General features: G+C 46.4%; 1 protein-coding gene across 6 annotated transcripts in view; it reads right to left on the bottom strand.

Annotated features, from left to right (window-relative positions):
• TENM3 (teneurin transmembrane protein 3) overlaps positions 1-22,052 on the bottom strand; it is a 1,236,182-nt gene that overhangs the window by 420,558 nt on the left and 793,572 nt on the right. The window contains exon 1 of one of the 6 annotated variants that reach the window (XM_085641880.1): positions 5,381-5,717. The exons of the other annotated variants lie outside the window; for them this stretch is intronic. The gene's annotated coding sequence lies outside the window, so the exon portion shown is untranslated. Of the gene's footprint in view, positions 1-5,380; positions 5,718-22,052 lie in introns of those variants that run through there. 6 annotated transcript variants of the gene reach the window in all.

The raw sequence follows: 22,052 nt of genomic DNA, 5'->3' as shown, positions 1-22,052 counted from the left end.
AACATTCCAAGGTGATAAAACTGCTTCCACGCACATGGGGTGATTGTCACACCAACAATATTAATAAAAACAGTTGTATTCCAAAAAGTCATACCCTGTTTTTTTTGCATGTTTGAAAGCAATGAAAACTTAGAAACTGAAAAGGTTTAGTCGCCCTTTTCGTCTCTATCCTTGCTCAGGGCAGATTCATTACAGAAATGCAGAGATTGGAATGGAGCTAGTCTCAGCCAGGACAATAAAATCCTTAAAACTAAATATATGTCCGATTATAATACACTATCAAGATGTCTCCGTTTGCAGAATACAAGATGCTTTGAAAATTGTATTTAAAAAAAGTTCAAATTAAGGTTTACTGGGCCAGCTTTAACGAGACAGCGCCGAGAAGGGAACGCAGCGCTAGAGTGCAAAAACAGTGGTATCCCCATGCAGTCTTCGAGGTCCGACCCATTCCTCCCACAACTCGCATGCAAACCAACACTTTCCTGAGCAATGGAGTCAAAGATAAATTGCTCTGGTTTTTCGTGCACATTTCCGAAATTGAGCTCACCCTTCTGGGAGTCTTATAACTCTACTACTTTGAGATTTAAATTAAAAAGCGGTGCCAACTCAAGGAGATTTTGTGAAGATGTTTCCCTAAAAAATGCACTAAATCAGTGGTTTCTGCATAGAGTGGGGGAAGTGTGCTGTCTCTCTGGATTAACGTGCTTCGACACGTTGAAGCCACTTTGCATTATGTTCCAAGTGATTGCTTGTGCAGCAAAATAAGTGTCGCTTTTATACAGCAGAGCGTGGGCGCGCATTCCGCCGCAGAGGCCGTCGCTCTTTTCAAGCACAGACACAGAACTACGCAGATAAAAAGCTCTACTTGTGGGGGTATTGAAGGGGAATGTACACAGGAATATTGATATACAAATGCAGGGAGGCACCCCCCAACAACAGCTGCAGCCACGTCGCAGACCGTGGGGCGCAGGCCTAGATTCCAACCCCGCTATTCCCACTTGTTAAAGCTGGTGTTCGAGTGCCTTCCTCAGTTTTACACAGTTTCCAGATGTCACCCATTTGGGAGCCCTTAAAATACGCTCAACGCAAGCTTCAACTGCTAAATTTACAGCAAAGTGCTTTAACGCCAGTTAGGCACAGCACTTAGAAACGTCAAGCCTGTAACATTAGGCGCTTTGGAAAAAAATCAAGATTTTTCGTTAACATGACTGAAGAGATCAGGTGGTAACTAGAATAGTGACCTCACACATATTGAGCCTAAGCTCGCCATGAAGGCCTACCCTTCCCCTCTCCAATCCCTAACTTTCCCCCACCCCCCAAAAAAACAAGTGGCACTTGCGAGAGCAAGCTGCAGCGGGCACGCGGCCACTCACGCTTTGTTTACATACCCTCACCAATGCCTGGCGGCGGAAGGGAGAGGCGGGCCGACCAGAGCAAAGGACTGTGACGTCAGAGGGTCAGAGATGCACCTCGCCGAAGAGCCGCAGTGACATTCCCTCCGAACAGCTGCAAAAACATCACTTGACACCACTCCGCCTGGTTGGAAAACAACACCCTCACTCACTACGCAGTGTTGTTCCCATCCCTTAAAAGTTTCTCCTTTCTTGAAAAAACAAGATGGCAGGGGCGCGCGCCCCTGCTGACTACTGTCATAATCAGTGCAAGGTTACCCTATACCTATGTGTATGGCAGTTTAGGTTGGGGATAAGAGGGGGGAGTCCCAGAGCAAGGTCAACAAGCCCTGGTATCACTGGAGCATTAATATTATGGGCCTTTATTGATAAAACGTCTAACTGGCAAAGAGATACACAGGCACGCACGCATCACAGCTTCAGGGGCGTTAACCCGCCGAGATGTCTCCCCAGCAACAAGTACACGTTCTGGGCATTTCGAGTGAGCTTGGTTCTTGGAGTGGGCAGCGTAAAAAAACAAAAAAAACATCTGTTACAGGGTTGGATGTGAACTTGTGACTCAGGTAAGAGGTGCAGGGCAGGTTCCAAAGTGGGGCTCCAATTTTCAGAGCGTTTATCCCTTAATTGCCGGCCGCCGCTGAAAACGAGCCTCTCTCGCCGCAGCCCACATTGTTCCCGCTCTTGTGAAGGTTTTTGAAACGCGCTTTAGTACATTCACGAGTGCGGCTGCGGAGAGGTCCCTTGATGTGGGGCATTTTAAGTTACTTCGCTATAGTGCCGGGCGCCTAGCAACGCTTTTGTCGTGGGCCACTTAAAAGAACCAATACCTGGGACACGGCATTTTAATCCGTCTCATGGCATTAATTTTCATGAGACTCGTATTTATCCAGCCACTCATTTGTCTACTTAAGAAACGCATCGCCTGCTAAGTGTAAAGTGCAGATCAGACGCCCTTGCCCTGCTGGACAAAAAAGAGCGCCAGGGACCCCCGCCGGCAAATGACGGCCACATTAAAACGGGGGAAAAGGCGCTATGTCTGTCGCTGTTTAGGCAGGCCTTGTTTGCAGGTTCTGCTGAAGCGCACACACGCAAGCCCTCGCGAGACTAGCGCAGGGCTGCCTGTGGGAAGAGAAATGGGCAAGAATACCTCGAGACCAGCACCACCTCGTGGGAGCCACAGACGGGCGATGCTGGGTGTCAGGAGAGAAGAGGTGGGATAGAAGGAAGGCTCGGAAGACAAGGGGCGAAGGAGAGATAAAAGGCAGGAGGGAAGAAACGTGAAGCGACGAGGCAGGACCGAAAAGGAAGCAGAAACGAAGAGAGTACAGAGACTGAGTTGTTAGGGAAGGATGAGGGCGAAAGAGGCATGTTAAACGGGGGGGGGGGGGGGGGGGGGGGGAGCCGGGAAAAGGGTTTCATCAATGAAGGTATGGAGGGAAAGAGGAATTGGGGGAAGGATGGAACAGAGTGATGGAGGCAAGGGAGATGGGAGGATGGACTCGAGGGAGACAGGAAGGAGAAAATGATAGGAAGGATGGAGAATACGAAGGGAAGAGAGAAGGGTGAACGAAAACGTCTGGTTTGGAGAAGTGGGTGAATGACATTTATTTAAAGGTGGCCTTTTTTATGCACACTTTGCATATCACTGTTTCTCTTTTCAGGATAATTCCTCTTACACCTTCACCTGGGCACTTAGAAGTCATCCTGTAATGTAGAAGAAAGCAAGCCCACGTTGCCAAGCGTGACCGTCGTTTTTTTTTTGTCGGCTACCTCCTATCACTTACAATTTTAGAAATACATTCCTCGCGCGCTGCCTGCCCCGCACTGGAAGCGAGGAGGGGCGCACTGCTCGGTATGACCTGCTGGCCTGCCCTTCCTTCAAGAAGTCCCTAGCAGTGGTTATGGCATCCACGGCCCAGACTTCTCTTGCACATATGGATGCAAACTCGATGCATCGAAGGTCGCAAACTTCAAGCACAGTTGATCCAAACACGAAGCACCGGTTGAGCCAAGCTTCAACCGCTGATTGATACAAGTTATTTGCACGGTCTCCATAACCAGTCTGCACACGCTCGGGCCTCGGATGGATAAAAGTTCTATGTTTAAGTTGAAATAAGCTCGATATGCCTGTTGATATGAGTTACATACATCAGTTGACACAAGCTCCATGCACCAGTTGATATAGCCTCGATTCACCAGTCGGCACAAACCTCTGGTTCACGCAAGTTATATGTATCGGATTCAGAGGCATATTCTCTATGCGTCTGTTGTCATAAGCCTGGCGCAGTACTTCTGTTCAACACGCGCAGGGGGCTTTAACGTGTGCACTAAAAGAGCCACTCTTGGAAATAAATGACCTTTAGACAGTTTGCCGGCTGTTGTTGTTGCAATAAATCATGGGAAGAGGCGGCAGCCTCCGTCTGTACCTAACTGCCCTTGTTTCAGCCTCCAAATGCACCGGAGGCAGGGAGCTGCCCCGTGCTCCCTTGTTCGGGATAGCTGCACACTCTCCCCCCGCACCCGGTTAATGTAAACATCTCGCACACGTAGTTTATAAACGGCCCCATCTGCGCACAGAGAAGATAAACCGAGGTAACCCGGGACAGACACTCGTACAGATGCGATCTGTCTGCCGGCACCGTGCTCAAGCGCGCGCGACTGTCTGGAGGACACGCGCGTCCTCCCACCCCGAACCGAGTGCGGCCACACACCAGGGAATAGAAAACACAACTCAACACGCTTCCTCCACAGCTCGAAAGCGACCCGTGCAGACGCTGTCCGTGATGCTGCACGCCGCCGTGGGAGAGACGTCTCGTTAGAGGTGCCCTCGTATGTGGGTCTGAGAAGTGGATCTGAAACCACTTTAATGACCATTACACAGGGCTGCGCTCAGCTTCCATTTGTAAGTTGGGGAACAAAAGGTTTATTTTAGGACCGAGATGCTTGGCTCGCACAACTCCAGACACGAATCTGCTTTCAATTACCGCGAGCATTTCCACTTTCCAGCGAGGGGATCAAATCCTTGCCTTCGATTATGGGAAGAGCGGGGAACGCAGGGGGGCTTTTGGCAGCGGTGGGCGTCCTGCGCCTAACATTGGGGCGTCATCTAGCGCCACTCGATGGGCCGAGGGGGTCTGAGGGCTGCCGAGGCATTACCTCTCTGCCTACTCCCCCTACCACACGTACATACCGTAATCTACAGCTTCACTCGGGGGTGTGACTCCACACCCTATGGCGCAAGCCACCCGTCAACCCTCCATGGGTCCAAATCCTTCCGAGGGGCCCCGTTCACTTCAAGGCTTATGAGTGTTTGGGAGACTAAAGGGGCCCTAATCACATATTGCAGCGGGCCCCATCATTTTACAGACGCCACTGGCTTCACCCGTCACACTTACACCCCCCCCCCCCCCCCCCACACACACACACTTAACCCCGACCCCAGTCTCCCGATATTCTCATGTACAAATGAGGGGAAATGAGAGGCGCAGCGCTCACACTCCTCCACGGTACCTGGTTCATTATAGCCGCTCTGGCATCCTGCGCATCAACGGGCACCCGCCTGGAGAGAGCAGCCTGTGCATATAAATCATTTAACCAGCAACTACGCCCTATCTTACACAAGCAGGTCTTTTAACCAACCTTTGAACAATTTTTAAGACAAAACACCCGAAAAACGAAATATGTTCTCTTCAGCATTCCATTCTGTAACTTTACACCAGCAGCAGACAGGCTAGTTGTCTGCAACACGGCCCGATGCCTCCCCTGCGTGCCAATGCACCATCTCGACACCACTTTAAACCCAATTATATAAATCTTCAATACACAACAAACAGTTTTTTACAATCTGAAAACAGTGAAAGCAAGGCACTGCATTTCTTCCCCTGGCAGAGCAAGGGATGCTTTACCACGGGGACCGCAACGCCCAGACTTCCCGCTATGCCGGATAATTCCAAAAGTTAAGCCCTCACCTCTTTCGGTTGGCAACGCTGTCCCTCAGGGGTTAAGAAGCCACCTCATTTCAGATGCTAATGTGCCTGTGCGCGGATTCAAGGAGGCAGGCAGCCGGCTCACATCCCAGCACGGCGCGGCGAGCAGCAACGGATGGGTACCAGGCACCGAGAGCGCTCTGTGCGTAAAGGGGTGGGTCCAGGCGGGCTGCCGAGGCTCACTGGTGCGTCTTCCGAGGCTGCCGTCTGCGCTCCCTGCCCTCTGCGGCGATGATGCTCCTCGTGCCCGGACGTTAGCAGCAGCACCCGGCGTGCGCGAGCTGAGGCAGGCTGTGACAGATCGTGTTACGGAGCCAGCTCCGCTCTCCGCCGGCACAGAGCGCGGCCGCCCGACGCGATAGGCTGAGGCTCCTCTGTTTACACCCAGGGAGGGAAGGGGGCGGAGGCAGGCGCCTTTAACTCTTTGCAGGCCACCAGCCTGCCGCTTTTCTCGGGAAAAAGAAGACACGCACGCCTGAGCAGTGCCTAAAATCGATCCGTAACAAAAAGGCACCCGAGTCCCAGATATGACCATGCGCCGTCGCCCTGTTCGCTCGGGTTTGTGTGCGATAATGTGCGTGGTCCCCCTTTCAGTGGCTGCGTCGCGCACCCCCGGCTTTGTTATACAGCCCCTGGCATGCTCGCTGCATTGTTCATTGTGTGATGATGCTAAGGACGTGGAGGCGACGTCCCCTGTTTACCCATTCATCATTACCGGGCAGCATGCTACCAGAGTGAAAAAGAAGGATTTCAGTCAAATAAATCAGTAAGCGTGACAGGGACGGCCATCCCAGGCTTCTGAAAGAGCATCGGCGCAGACTCGTCAGCTGGGGCGGCTCAGCTTGTATGTAGACTTAGCCCATGACTAAAGCCACGACATTTTTTGGATGCGGCGGGGTGGGAGGGATTCAACAGCATTGTGAGTAAAAAGGGCAACTGATAACTACATACCTTACTACAAGAACTGTGGTGGACGGTGGTGAGCTGGAGCCGGAACACAGGGCCCATGCCCACAACACTTCATTCAGCTTTGGTAAACATTATGGATTGGACGAGGGGCATTTTGTAACCCTCAATTCCCCAACTCAGAAAGTTTAATAAAATAATAAAATACAATTGTGTGCATTGATTTTTGGCTGCAGTTGATACATGTATGAACGTATGTGATCTGCACATCTCAATACATAGTATGAATGTGTTTGTATAGATACATCTTGTTTACTCTGATGATACTCAAAGCTAGAGGTAAACATTATTTAAATAAATGTGGATAAACCAGTAATGCTCGTACTCAAGCGCTGGCATAAGCAATAAAAATACATGATGCAGTGCAAAACAGTTAAACAGGTTAGCTTTGTTAATACAATGCAACAGTGATATATAAAATCATACGCGTGTTTTTCTTTTCTTCTGCAAAACAATCCCCCATGCAATGGGAATAAGGAGGAAGGATGCATGCAATCATTTAGCAGCAAGAAGGTTAAGGCTAAAATAGTTGGGTAGGTTGATGCAAGATGGGGTTTACACTCTCAGGGCACTGGGTGAGGATCACAGAGTCTAATAAGCCATTGGTGAAAGGACACGGAACCAAAGCCCATTTGAGTAGAGCACAGAATGCAACATGTTTGCCACAAATGATGTAAGCACCATTACACATCAAACCCAGAAAGAATTAATACACCAGATAATCTTGGTCTCAGAATGCTCCTCCTGAAAATGCATTTTGAAAACACTGAGAGCAGTTAAGTGATGCCCTAGAATACTATGGCAGCATGAAATTATATGGGAACAGTGTATTAAAAGAATCATGTGAGAAACCTCATATACACCCCAAAATCTGCTGCCAGAGTAAAAAAAAAAAGTTGTCAAGGAATATTGTTGCGAGAGAAAGTTATCAGAAAACATCATGGCAGAGGACATATTATGACATCTGAACACAGTATACACAAGGAGATGATGGACAGAGCGCTGAAAATTGTCACACTCTCGCCCCCAGTCACAGATCTGGGTTTAATCCATCATTGTTCTTTATCTCACTTCGCCACTTTGGTTCAGACCGAGCTACATGCAAATCAGCCTCGCCCCTGTGCGTCACGGGAACAGTCCAGCCCAAGCTATATCTTCCCTGGACTGGAAACAAGCATCCTGAAACCAGTTTCTGGGTAATTAACACCCCTCATCAGCCAGGCTAGCTTGAATCCAGTGGCAAAGTGAGCAAGGGTCTCACGTCTGGGCGTACCCTGCCAACTTAGGGAGGGCAAAGCAAACACAACGAGATGATGGACAAAGCACTGAAACTTTTCAGACACTCACCCCCAGTCACAGATCTGGTTTGAATCCATCATCGTTCTTTAGCTCACTTTACCACCCCAGTTCAGACCCAGCTATATGCAAATCAGTCTTGACCGTGTGCCTCATGGGAACAGTCCAGCCGAACTGCCAAGCTAGGTCTTCCCTGGACCGGAAACAAGCATCCAAGGACCGATTTCGGGGTAACACCCCCTCATCAGCCAGGTTAGCTGGACCGGAAACAAGCATCTTGGGACCTGTTTCGGGGTAACACCTCTCATCAGCCAGGCTAGCTTGAATCCAGTGGCAAAGTGAGCAAGGGACCCATGTCTGGGCATACCCTGCCATCTTAGGGAAGACAACACAAACACAAGGAGATGATGGACGGTTCGCTGAAACTTTTTAGACACTCATCTCCAGTCACAGATCTGGGTTAAATCCATCGTTGTTCTTTAGCTCACTACACCACCTATGCACATGCACTGCTGTTATGGCTATGATCTATTGTGTTTAATAAAATAACTCTAAAAAGGGTGCTTTTAGCTTGCCCATTAATTACCATTCATTGGCATCTTTATCTATCTTCTTTGATGACTTCTAATTCAGCAGCATGTGCCAGAAGTGACTTCCTTCTTTCTGTGGTGATTGGACCAAGAACAGATTGATTGTTCTTAGATAGTGACTGTCTGCTGCTTGCACTGTGATTGAGGCCTTCTTGTTTTTGCTGTTTTTTACAGCGCAAACCTGACGCGAAGGTACTGGAGCGCTTTACGCGGGTATCAGTTACATTAAACAACAATATTTGATTGTGTTACGAACTGACATTGGCGCTCCTCCTCTCCTCTGTGTTACGTTATGTTATGTTAAAAGCATTTATTAAGCGCGCATACACCAACGGTTTCTTGGTACTCAGAGAAGGATCACGGCAGTGACAGGGGGATTGCTTTAATCAGTGTATGCCTGAGCGAACAACAGGTCTTTAGCTGTGTCCTGAATTGGGCCAGAGAAGTCAGAGACCTAATCTCCGCCGGAAGGGAGTTCCAAAATTGTGGAGCAAGAACGGAGAATCTTAGTCCACCATGCTTCTTTCACTTGACTGTAGGAACTTCCAACAGATTCAGGTGAGAGGATCTAAGATTACGAGAGGGGGTATAGCGGTGCAAACGGGCCGAAATAAAGACCGGACCAATGCAATGTAAAGCTTTAAAAATGGTGCAACCCATCCAGAAAACGCAGCGCATACTCACTGGAAGCCAGTGAAGGCTTTTCATGACAGGACTGACATGATGCCATTTGGGCTGAGAAAAGATCAGCCTGGCTGCCTGGTTCTGAACTAGTTGGAGGCGCCTTAGTTGGTAAGCTGGGATGCCAACATACAGTGAGTTGGCATAATCCAGGCGAGAAATCACTAGAGCAAGAGTGGCCAGAATCAGAGCTTCCCTGCTCAAAAATCTACTGATCTTCTTTAGTCTGCACAACTGAAAGAAGCCAGCAGAGACAACCGAGCTGATCTGAGCCTTCATAGACAGATCATTACTGATAATGATCCCCAGACTCTTGGAAGAGGCAGCAGGCACAGGGGGATTACCAAGTTTAGGGGGCCAGAAATTAGAATGCCATGGATGTGCAGCCCCTCCCGTCAAAATCAGCACAGCTTTATCCGGGTTCAGCTTCAGCTGATTGTTATTCATCCAGTCACTTATGAAAACCATCGTGTCTTGAACGTAGGCTTCAGATGAGGCAGAGGTATTAATATTAAAAACCAGTTGAAGATCGTCTGCATAATTAAAAATTCCAACATTTTTTTTCCTCAATGAATGAATTAAGGGAAGAATATAAAGATTGAAAAGGAGCGGGGAAAGAGAGGAGCACTGAGGAACCCCACAGGTGATATCCCTTTTTTTAGGAGGAGAAACCAGCGAGGCACACCGCTTGGGACCGGTTGCTCAGAAAGGAGAAAAGCCACCCAGGGCCAGACCCTGAATTCCGGCATTGGCGACACGGTCGATCAAAATATCATGATAGACTGTGTCAGAAGCTGCCGAAAGATCCAAGAGAATCAGGGCCTGAGGGGTGCCTTAATCCGCCCCCTCCCTGAGCACATCCATAACCATGAGGATGACTGACTCGGTCGAATGACAACTGGCCGTCTTCCTCGAGACGAACGGATCCCTTGACCACTCGCAGTCCGGCTTCCGGGCCAACCACAGCACCGAGACCGCCTTCATCGCAGCCACCGACGACATCCGAGCTTTGCTCGACAACGGGGAAACAACGGCCCTCATCCTCCTGGACCTCTCCGCGGCGTTCGACACGGTCTGCCACTGCACCCTAGTGCAGCGCCTCAACAACATCGGTATCCAGGAGAAGGCACTGGAATGGATCATCTCCTTCCTCGCCGGAAGAACACAGAGTCCGCCTACCCCCGTTCAGATCCGAGGCCACCGAAGTCATCTGCGGCGTACCACAAGGATCATCACTCAGCCCCACCCTCTTCAACGTCTACATGAGCCCCCTCGCAGCCATCGCACGCCAACACAACCTCAACATCATCTCCTACGCCGACGACACCCAGCTGATCCTCTCCCTCACCAACGACCCCGCCACCGCCAGAACCAACCTACACTAAGGGATGAAAGACGTAGCCGAGTGGATGACGAACAGCTGCCTGAAACTGAACTCAGATAAGACGGAAGTCCTCATCCTGGGATCATCACCCTCCGCCTGGGACGACTCCTGGTGGCCCCCTGCCCTTGGCAGCGCACCCAAACCAACAGACCACGCACGCAACCTGGGCTTCGTCCTGGACTCCTCCCTCTCCATGACCAGACAAGTCAACGCCGTCTCCGCATCATGCTTCAACATCCTACGCATGCTACGTAAGATCTTCCGGTGGATCCCCACCGAAACCAGGAAGACGGTCACCCAGGCCCTCGTCACCAGCCGACTGGACTACGGCAACTCCCTCTACGCCGGAACCACAGCCAAACTCCAGAAACGACTCCAGCGCATCCAGAACGCCTCAGCACGCCTCATCCTGGACATTCCCCGACACAGCCACATCTCCGTACACCTGAGAAACCTGCACTGGCTCCCCGTCAGCAAGAGAATCACGTTCCGACTCCTCACCCACGCACACAAAGCTCTCCACAACCAAGGCCCAAGATACCTCAACAACCGCTTGACCTTATACACTCCCACCCGCCAGCTTCGATCAACTAGCCACGCCCTCGCCGCCGTCCCCCGCATCCGAAGAGCCACAACAGGAGGAAGATCCTTCTCCTACCTGGCTGCCAAGACGTGGAACTCCCTCCCCATCCACCTCCGCCTGACCCAAGACCACCTCTCCTTCAGGAAGCAACTCAAGACCTGGCTGTTCGAGCAGTAGCGGACCCCCCTCCCCCAAGCGCCTTGAGACCCTCCGGGTGAGTAGCGCGCTATACAAATGCTTGATTGATTGATTGATTGAATGTGCAGGTCTAAAACCAGCCTGGTGGGAGTCTAGGACCTGGAAATGTTCAACAAAGGAGCTCAGGCAGTTAGCTACATGGGTCTCTAAGACCTTACCCAGATAGGGCAGCAAAGAAATGGGACGATAGTTGCTAAGAACTGATGGATCAGCGCACGTTTTTTTCAAGATTGGAATAATTTCAGCCCTTTTGAAGGAATCTGGGACCATACCTTGGTCAAGCGAGTTATTCAGAAATGATCTAGGCGAGTCTGGGCATATGGAGAAAGCTTCCCGAAAAATATGAGGGGGACAACAGTCCAAGGGAGAGCCTGAGATGACCTTATTTAATAGGTTCAAGAAAGTCTCTTCCGGGATGGGGGGAATTCGGTCAAGGCGATGTAGGTTCAGATCGCTGTTGGGGTCATGATGGACACAAGCCCCAGAAGGGATACTAGCCTTGATGGTGGCTATCTTCTCTATGAAATGTGAGTTGAGAGAGTCACATAGAGATTGAGAAGGGACAGGTTTAGACGTGACTCTATCAGGTTTGGAGAGTTGGTCGACTATAGAAAAAATCTCTTTGGATTTGTTAGAAGCAGTAATAATTTTTGGTGAGAAATAGTTAGCCTTGGTTTGAATAATCACATTTTTATATTCTTTCATCAGGGCTAAGTAAAAGACTTTTTTTGCTGAAAGATAATGACGACGCCATTGGCGTTCATCTTGTCTGAGTTCAAGTTTCTTTGATTTAAGATCTTCCGAGAACCACAGCTGAGCGTCGTAAGGTCTCACAGTCTTAATTTATTTTTAGGGGGGCGACTTGATCGCTGGCCGACTTCAACCTTAATTCAATGCTCTCTGCCTGGGTCTGGAAGTCTTCCTGGATAGAGGGGGGAAGTGCTCATTAAGCATAACCGAAAATGGTCCATATCTGCTCGTCTCCAGTTTCTGGATAGTTGGTTCTCTATTAGTTGGGGTTTAGGCGAAAGAATAAATCGGAGAGTAAATCGAATCAGATAGTGATCGGACCAGACACACGGGGATATCAAAGGAGTAGAAGTCTCTAAGTTAGAGGTCCAAACTTGATCTAGGATATGCCCTTTTATGTGGGTGGCCTCCCTCACGTGTGAGGTACAATTCATCTCTGCAAGTAGGTCAGCAAATTCCCTTGAGCTAGGACTCTCCCGATTATCGGAGGGCCAATAATTGAAATCCCCAATTATGAGAATCCTAGCATAGTTGATGACAAGGTGAGAAATCATCTCTCCCAGTGCTTGTGGTAAGGAGGACATGTTACCAGGGGGTCTATAGAAAAGGGCACAGATAAAAGATAACTGATGGGAATCAAATTTTAAAATCAGGAAATCCGTTGAGGACAAACCAGTGGACTCTAAGCTGGAGAACTGATGCTCCTTACGAATTATAGCAGCAACCCCGCCTCCGGCTCTCCCCAGAGGTCGGTTAGCCTGAAGGATATAGTAGCCATTCGGGATAGCTGCTAAGATATCTGGGGCACAATCATCGGTCAGCCAAGTTTCCGTTAATAGGAGAATATCTGGGGTTTCTGATTGTAAAAGCAGTAAGATTTCAGCTTGGTGTTTCACCAAGGATCGGGTGTTCAGATAGCAGACTGTGAGTCCTGTAGGTTTCTGAGCCTTAGGAGGGGAAGGGGTGAGTCGCAATACATTTTTGATAGTGTGTCTATCTAAAATAAGTTCTGGAAAGTCAGTTCGATGTATATAAATTTCCTCTTGTTCAAGAATGAATTTGTTTTCCTCAGTAATTTGAGAATTACCCTGCCACACTTTCAGCACCTTAGGCGAATACGAATATTTAATAAAATGGGCATTAGGAGTGGCCCCTGGCCCCGGATGGCCGCGGACGGGCGCAGACGGGCTTGCCTTATTTCGTTTTAAACTTTCCAAAATCCCGCCAATCAACCCGAAGTGGGGGTGGTCTGGAGGATAGAGAGAGTGAGCCTGGCGCGTTTCTCCGTGCAATCGGCACCAGGTAGCCGTGACGGACCGGAAAAGTGAGCACAGGCAAAGGAACAACTATGTATGAGAGCGGAAGCAAAATAATACAAATTTGTGCAAAACACGCAATTCTTTTTAAAAATAACGTTCTTTCAAAGTAGGCGTTAACAGGTTAAAAACACAGTCAGACACTTTTTAAAATGCGGTCCGATATGCCCCAACCCTGCCAACAGACCTTAATCCTCTCTATAGTTTATTTGTCTACAAGGGTGGTTACTGTGCGGTGGACCACGAGGATTGAGCTCCAACATTCTTTAAATATTGTTTCTAAAATTGATCAATCAACTAGTGCGCTGTGGGACTAAGCCCTCACCACTGGAGTTGGACAAGTAATGTTATATAAAAAAAGTTCACTTTTTTTAGGCACGGGCAGATTAAGGGATTTGCCTGGAATCACAGGATGTTGAGTCAACCCCACCAATGCTTGTTCTAATTGTAAACCGTCCCTAACTGTCAGGCAGTTGCTGAGTTCCTCCACCTTCCACCTGTACCCTAGTGCTCCCCCAGATCAGCTTGAGGGCAGGTGTTGAGAAAAGAGGGGGTCCTATTAGCGTTGCTGTATGACTGTAACCTTGAAAGCACTATCACATCATGGACACAGTTGCACAAGCTAATGGCTTACACGGTAATTATAAATATTGCAAACTAGAGACCACAGAAAGACATTTTATATTATCATTTAAAAGGGCTGATGGGGTGTGTGTTTCACACACAAGTACTCTTGACTCCCCTAACTCTCACTTTCTATAGAGTACATGACATTTTGATGCTAAACGTTGAGTTAGTAGGTGTTTACACGTGGGCTCTAGCCTGGTGATAACACTGTTCTTTTCCTAGGAACCATTCCATCCATTATCAGCACTCATGCTGCTGTGGCGACACCTTCTGATGAGGACGTGTATAACTCTGAGCTCCCCTCGTCTAGGGTGGTGTGCACTGGTTTTCTTGCTTTCAGTTTGATCAGATCCGAGTCTTTGGCTCCACAGTACTTAATCTATGCATCGCATCCAACCTCAATCGATGATACAGGGAATCTTGGCAACGTGCACCAGAGTCGGACTGGCCTATAGGTCAATCAAGCAGTGTATGAGTCAATTTTTATGGTTTGCTGGGTGTTTTGGTTTTTTTATTGTCGATTTCCCTGGTTAAAACAAATATTGCCTGCAGAAAGCACAAATCCATGCAGCCTTCCATACCTTGCAAAACACTTATGCAGGGTGTTGTTAGCAAGTTCAAAACTACCTTAATTTGCAAACATTGGTCAATTTTTTACCTATCTAATTCACTAATGAGAGAATGTGGAGTTACAGATAGAGCTCAGACTTTGGAACTTGGGAACCTAGTGCGAGACTCAACAGTCAGCTCAACATCCTGTGAATCTGGGCAAATTACTTAATCATCCAGTGCCTAAAATGAATGTGTCCTTGTGTAATGTAACTGGTGCTCATGTAAAGCGCTCCAATACCTTTTGGTCGAGCTCATACTATATAAAACTGCAACAACATAAAAGCATTGGCAAAACCAAATGCCTCGCTTCTGGGAGAGCTACTGGCTCCGTCAATATCTTTTAGCCATTTTGTACAGCAACACTGTTGCTGTGCTGCATGGCTGAAAAGTATTAAAAAAATAGTGCTGTGCTGCATTGTAGCACTACGCACTACGAAAAAAAGCACTTTGACAGGCAGCACTAGCCACATTATACCACTTTCTTTTTCTTTCAGCGATGCTGCACAGCAGCAGTGCTGCTGTACAACATAGCTGAAAGACATTGATAAAGTCAATAGCTCTTGCATAGGCATGACCTATTGACTTTGCCAATAATTGTTTAGCTCTACAACTACATAAGTGAGGCTATTGGTTTTGCCAATGCTTTTTTGTTTGTCAACTGAGCTAATCCCAAATCCATTTTCTCAACTCTATATGGCTTGGCTCAGGGGAATTCAGTGTAGCATGAGATTCCAAAACTGTAAGAGATGGCATGCCAGTGTGTAATCTATTATAGGAAAGCGATGGAAGCCAAGTGCAAGTTGCCAGCGTTTGATTTTATAAACTGTACGTTAGGATGAAGTGTCTTGTATTTTTTTTTTTTACTCAATGGATAGCTTTCATGAGGACACAGAGGTGAGAGATTTTGTTAATAATTATATTCCTCAATGATTGCCCATGCTAACGTGCAGTGCTTCATTTTCAAAAGAATACATGGGCAGAAGGGCAAAGTTTGCTCTGAAGCTTTCAGCCGGTGCTACTGAATGTCAGCCTACCGAATACCACGGCTGCGTAATCTTGACTCCCCCTCATTCCTCTATAATCTACCACTGGACATTCCCTGTCCCGTTATCTCACTCTTGCGGGCTCTTTTTCATCACTGCTTTCCCCCTTTGTCACCGCTTTTCAGTCTTTCCCTTCTTCCTTTCCCCCCCTTTAGTATTTTTCTCTTTTTTGCTCCGGATCAACGTTTGTTGGGAAAAAAACTAAGTTCCTGTTCCCAAAAATGAGTGCCAATGGGTCCCAACAGCAACCGCTGGCTCAAATTAAGCCCTGGTAATGTGGCTCAATCTTTATTTTCCAATGGGATCTTGAATTTCCTCGAGGGTTTTGGTGCGGTGGTGGTTGTTTTGAATATTTTGCTTTTAAATCCTCTCATTTGGCTGTAAATAACTCAAAGCTTTAACTTTTGTCTGAAGTTTAATAGGACCGTTGTTTACTGTAATAGGATATTATGCTAAGGGCAATTGTAAAATGTCTATCTTATCAGCAGTGTTTTAGTTTTTCTACTATGGCGGCATGGCCTGGTTGAATTTATACATTGATCAATGACAGATGAGGGGCTGTTAATAGTGTCCACGTTTTTTGTTGGGTCTCCAGGCTTTTGAAAGACGAACCAAGTGTTTTCAGTATGAACGCTGAACAGTACCGAGAAAGGACTAACGACAGGTAAACTCCAAAGCTGACATGGTGATGGGTAAAGGAAATGTGCTATGTCTAGTGGCTAAGAACAAAAATTATTTTTTCTGGGCAACATTCGTGATTCTTGGTATTTGTTGGGTTCTGGTCAATAAAATGTAGTGACCTCTTATGTAGATAGCTAAAAAACTAGGAGCACAATAGCTGTGCTGCCTTCATTCGCGAGTGAGAGAATGCACTCATTCACATGCATTCGCCTGCTCTGAAACCTGACTGCCAATCAATGAGGGTATTTTGGTCTTCTGCGTGTTTTGTCAATGTGGTAGTGAATAAAGCTTCACATATGTGCCACACATGTGATGATCAAGGTTGGCATGTAGTTGGCTGCGCTCCTTGCACCAAAGGAGCCTTCTTTCAGAAGAGGAAGGCCAATGCTTGTTTTATTTCTATGGGCATATCACCATTGATTAGGAATGTTTTGTCTGTAGCAGTTTGTGCTGGCGGCTCTGCATTTGTGATCCATCATGTACATGCAAGGGTCTACTGGAAAAATGGGTGGGATTGATGCTGCTAACTATGTGAGCGATGTCGCGCGAGGTGCAGCGGCGTGTTGACTAGTGTGGCTGTCAAGAGGCTTTGCAGGCGGTTACAGTCTGCAATACAGAGACGTTTGGATAATGCATGGGCAAAGTGGGCTCTGGCCCAGGGCCCCAGCCCCCCAGGGGCCACCTGATTCAGCCAACTCTGTTCTGCAGAGAGGCCGGCCCTGATGACCTTGAATAATCTGTAACGAGTTTATTTTAAACACCGTTTTCCTTTAATTTAATTTTAATGTGGGTGATGTGTAGGGGTCTATTAAAGGCATTTTACAGACAAATGCTTTTTTTAAACAGTATGCAACACCTATAAAATAAAGTTTCTTTTAGGTCAAAACAGGACCTCACATATGGGAAATGGGTGGGGGTTACAAAGATTATTTGCAATAATATTAGTGAGCTGCTGCTGTATATTCTTATTTTGGTAACAGGTCACTATCCTTGAATAATAAATGTAAACCCATTTAGAATATGGCGCACACTGCTGTGCACTGTGCCTGTGCGCTTTCAGTGAGCTGGCCAAGGAGGGCTTAAAAGAGCTGAAATTGGATCATGAATCCAAACTGTTCCAAACAGGGCTCCCCAAATTACCTTCGGCCTCGGGCCGCCGAAATCCTTAAGATGTCCCTGCTGCAATACTAAACAACATATTCAGTATTCGGTTACAGCGTCGAGTTTAATGCAACAGCCTGCTGGTCGAGGGCCAAGGTGTGCTGTAAGGGGTAGTTGATAGATCTGTGTTTTAAAATAATTGTTACTTTGCTAATTTGTTACTATTTGCCCATACAATGCTGTTAATTTCCCCCAGAACTGCTGCGTGGAATTTGTGCGGTGTACAGACAACGATCTGCGATCATGTTTGTGTATGTTGGCTAGTCTGTTCATGCCTCCAGCGCACAGACTTCATCTCTATAGTCTCTTGGGTGACATATTGTTGTATATTTCAGCACTCTTCCCACCCCTCCTTCAAAAGAGAGATGAAACACCCTCTCTTCAATCATCACTACCCTCTAGCTTTCATCTAATGTTGCATAGTTTGGTCTACTTATGGTCCCGTTCTCAGCACTGAGAACTGCTCTCCACTACAGAAAGAATAGCCGCCTTCCTGTCTGACATATTGTATATTTATATCCCCTTTTGCACAGATCAAACTGATTTCTTACACTTTAGGTACTCTTCTACTATTAATATACCAGCTCATTGCCTGTACAACTGTCGATGGTCTTGTTTGTACCAGTGCACATTTTAAATGCTTTATGTGTTCTCTATACTCGTATTTGTACACAGATATGTATGTAACTCCACAACTCCTCATGCTTTGTTAAGTGCCTTGGTGCTTGTAGGAAATATTTAAAACTGTATAACAAAAAATAAATAAAGCTACTATGTTGTTGGATACTGACGTGAGCGTGCAGTTTGAGAGGAATGTGTGACGATACAACGCATGGTGTTACCACGCGGTAGGTAACAACATGGTCATTACAACCACCACGTTGTTACCACGCGTGGATTTACATCGCAAGTCGTTTCTATGACTTGGGCTAAATGGCGCACTGGACTTAGGAATAGTATCAATTACTATTCCTACTCCAGTTAGAGCAACAGCAGGGAATGTGTTGGATTTAAAATCCAACACATTCCCTGGTGTTGCATGCCACCTAGCGCAAGTCGTAAAAATGACTTGCGATGTAAAGCCACGTGTGGTAACAATGCGGTCATTGTAACAACCGCGTTGTTACCTATCTGTGTGGTAACAACAGCGTTGTAACCGCTGTTTCCCGTTTGAGAGATGTGGGAACTCCTCAGCACCAAGTACATCCAGCTGTGGAAGATGATGTTTGGTCAGTAGTGGGCGATATTTTGTTTGAATTTTTTGTTGTTTCTGATCATTCCTGATGTGAGGAATTCTAGTGTGTTTGGTTATTATACTGAAGACATTTTAAACAGCATTAGGTGGAAGCCGGTTCTCCCAATTATGTCGGTGGTGATTCCCCTATAGTTGGGAGCTAGATGATGTATCATTCCACAGTGAGTCCTTAGTATGGGCCAGAACATCGATCAAACTTGAATTAACCAAGTGTTTAGAATTAGCCCATCAGGCTTGCGGGGTTTGAATGTTCTTCACTTCTTTAACATATCGTATGGGCCAGAACATCGATCAAACTTGAATTAACCAAGTGTTTAGAATTAGCCCATCAGGCTTGCGGGGTTTGAATGTTCTTCACTTCTTTAACATATCATAGACTAACCAAGTACAAGTAAGCTATCTTCCTCTGCCACAAAGCCAGGGTTTGTGGTTAGAAAATCTTTATAAATTGTTTGGTATTTAATGAGAGAATGGCACAATGCTGTGTGTGGGCTCGTCCCTTTAATGGGTGAATATGCCCGCAGTATTGACATTTTTATACTCCACACAAAGGTGTTCTAGGACATTTCCTCGAGCCTAGAATATATTGGCCAGTCCTCTCAATCAGTTTCTAAGCCACTAAGATTTTATGGAATTTCCTTTAGCAAAGTACATTGGGGTTCAGTGTCCTGCTGTAACTTTGGTTTTCGCTGCAGCACTGGAAACCCTGTAAGAGATGAGACAGTCAGCAACACATCTTCATAGTCCAGTTCCTTTTCCTCCCCCCATGGTCTTCTCACATAACCCTGTGTGATCTCTATCCCTGTATTTCCACTTGCCATTCTTTTTCAGATAAACTTAAACCAGAAGCACCTCCCTGCTCACCCTGATCCTTTTTGATAACCACCAGGATGTGACTGTTTATACCATCCGTTTCAACAAGATTGTCGTATTCCGGCTCACATCCTTTCTTATCAGTAGACGAGGAACTAAGGAATGTTCCCTGTTCACAAGGAAGAGGAATGCTTGCTCCTTACCTATAACTCCAAGCCCAGCCCACAGCTTACATCTGGTCTGGAAGGACAAGGAGAAGGAAATGGCAGCTTTGGAGAACCTCCGGATCCCATCTTTATGTTTCTTGGAAACCTCTGCTTGAGGAATGTACCACTTTTGTGGTAGAGCTTATATTTTCACAAGTTAAACTGTGCATTTGTTGAACAACATAACCATCAGACCTGTGCATGAATGACTTCCCACTCATCATCTGGATATGGTGGCCTAAGTCCTGCTAGCTCACAGCGCACCATCTGTGCCCCTAACCTGACATCATAACACATGGATGTGTAACCTCAGAACGACAACCCTGATCCCCTTACGAAATCATGGTAACAGATCTAGAACCCTTTCGCGTAGTTATTTATGCATACCCAAAGAGACGCGCAAGAAATACAGAACATGCAGTTTTAATATTTATTGAAGCACTGTGATTCTTGAGTAAAATACATGTGTTGCAATACTCAATAGAAAGAAACAGAATAAAGTAATTTGCATTACAAGAATGGTGAAAAAGATAAACAGTTCAACCATTTTAATCATTACAGAGAATATATGCTTGCAGACAAGTACTGTAATATGTTGTAGTCCTACCTAGCACTTCCTAACCTAGCATGTTTAGGGTGAGTGAATCTGACAAATCTCTTTAGGGTGATCTAACTCCCAGTTACCTGTGGGTAAGGGTTATCAGGCCGCCCGTCTTGGTGGAGAGATGGGCAGCATCCCTCGCATGAGATAAACAGGAATCAGCTGGGCTGGAATTTTGGCATGGGTCAACCTCTCAGTGGCAATAAAATGCTCCACTGTCTACCAAAGGACTCATTTTATTTATATAATAACATCATCCATATTACCATGCCGAAGCACCAGTCAGGCTGCTATTGTTTATTTTATTGTGATAACTCTGTCGCCAAACAGCCAAAACAAATAACATTTTGTGTGATAAACTTAGCCCTTGTACAGATTGTTCAAGGTGTTTGATAGTGTGCCTACAAAGTGGCAGTGGAAGCAAAGCTAAGTTTGAAGAATATTATCCTGTGTGCGTATGCACATGAATGTGTGCCAAATGTCATTGTGTTTTAGGGAGAGAAAGGAACTGAAGAACATGAACATAAAAATTGGCATTTCTATCTGGGCCTAATGTAACCATGTGACACCCACTTCTTGGACGTGAGCCGACTTTAAAATTCTCCCCTAAACAATGCAAACAATACAGTTAAGAGCATAAAAAATCCTAAAGTCACAAAACAGGCACTGTGGTATTTTGAAAATAAAAGCACTCAGAAAGCCAAAATTAAAAGTCTTGAAACAAATTTAAAATGCAAGTTAAAAACTATGCAATTTAAGAACAATTTAGGATGGTAAAAAACAGGTCTGATTAAAAAAGTTCCAGCAGCTCGAAACTCCCAGATTGTTTTTTTGTTCCAAGGAGTAGACAAAACATTGCTGTTCCCAGCAACCACAAATGATGTTCTCAGAGGCACCCAACGCATCAAGTCCATAGAACAAACATGTTCCAGTCCACCCCCATAAGCGTCCGCTAAGTGCTGATTCTGCAGAAGATGAGCCAGGGTCCAGATCACCAGGAGCCGAAGCATCCAAGAAGGGCTCATATTATACATTTAGGAGCAATGGCAAGTGTGAAGGACAAAGTTAATATATGAATATGAACTGTCTGTTCTGTGATATTATTCATTTTATCTTCTGTATGATTTTAATTTGCTCGTATTTATCTATATTTATAATGTTTTTAATTTCATTGATTGATTGTTGTAGAATACTTGTTATGCCAATTATTATGATGGGAATAAAATTACTATGACTGACAACGGTACAAGCGAGCCGTTAACGGACCCACCAGTAGGTCAATGTCTGAAGATTGAAAAGTTGTGTTCCCAAGCATATGTCCACGACACACTTGAAAGTGCATAGCAGACAACAGAAAAAGGGCTGCACACAGTAGAGCCAGGCAGGCCAGAAGGACAAGAATCAGTGGTCATTTAGTTCCTGAAGTAAGGGTGCAACACAGGAGCCTCCCTATTTGGCTTCTTGATGGCAATCCATAGCGGAGCAGGAAAAAAAAGCGCAGTCCTGACAACTAGGAACAGAACAAGCGGTAAGCCTCCAAAAATGCTTCCTAGCATGGAATGTATGAATGATGGAATAGCTCCGAAGACCGTCTGGAAGGTGCTAACCAACACAGAGCCAATTATTTTAAAAAAGTGCATTGCCCCTGCAATACTAGACATGTTAAAAATGTGTTGCACAAGTTCCCCAAAATGGTGTGGGTAATTAGTACGGAGCAGCAGTGTTTCAGAAGAGGACCTTGCAACTTGAAGATCAAGCTTCTCCCTGGTAGATGTTAAGGTCACATCTTACTGGAACAATAAGGCTTTCAGTCTGCTTAAAGCATCAAAGTAAACATTCATAACCTCTATCAAAGGCCAAAGCTTTGCATCCTTAACTGTACGGGCGGTAG

This window comes from Triturus cristatus, chromosome 2_2, assembly GCF_964204655.1.
Source record: "Triturus cristatus chromosome 2_2, aTriCri1.1, whole genome shotgun sequence".
In the NCBI taxonomy this organism is placed as follows: domain Eukaryota; kingdom Metazoa; phylum Chordata; class Amphibia; order Caudata; family Salamandridae; genus Triturus; species Triturus cristatus.
Note: the sequence above shows the minus strand (reverse complement) of the source record. Positions and strands in the feature narration are given on the sequence as shown.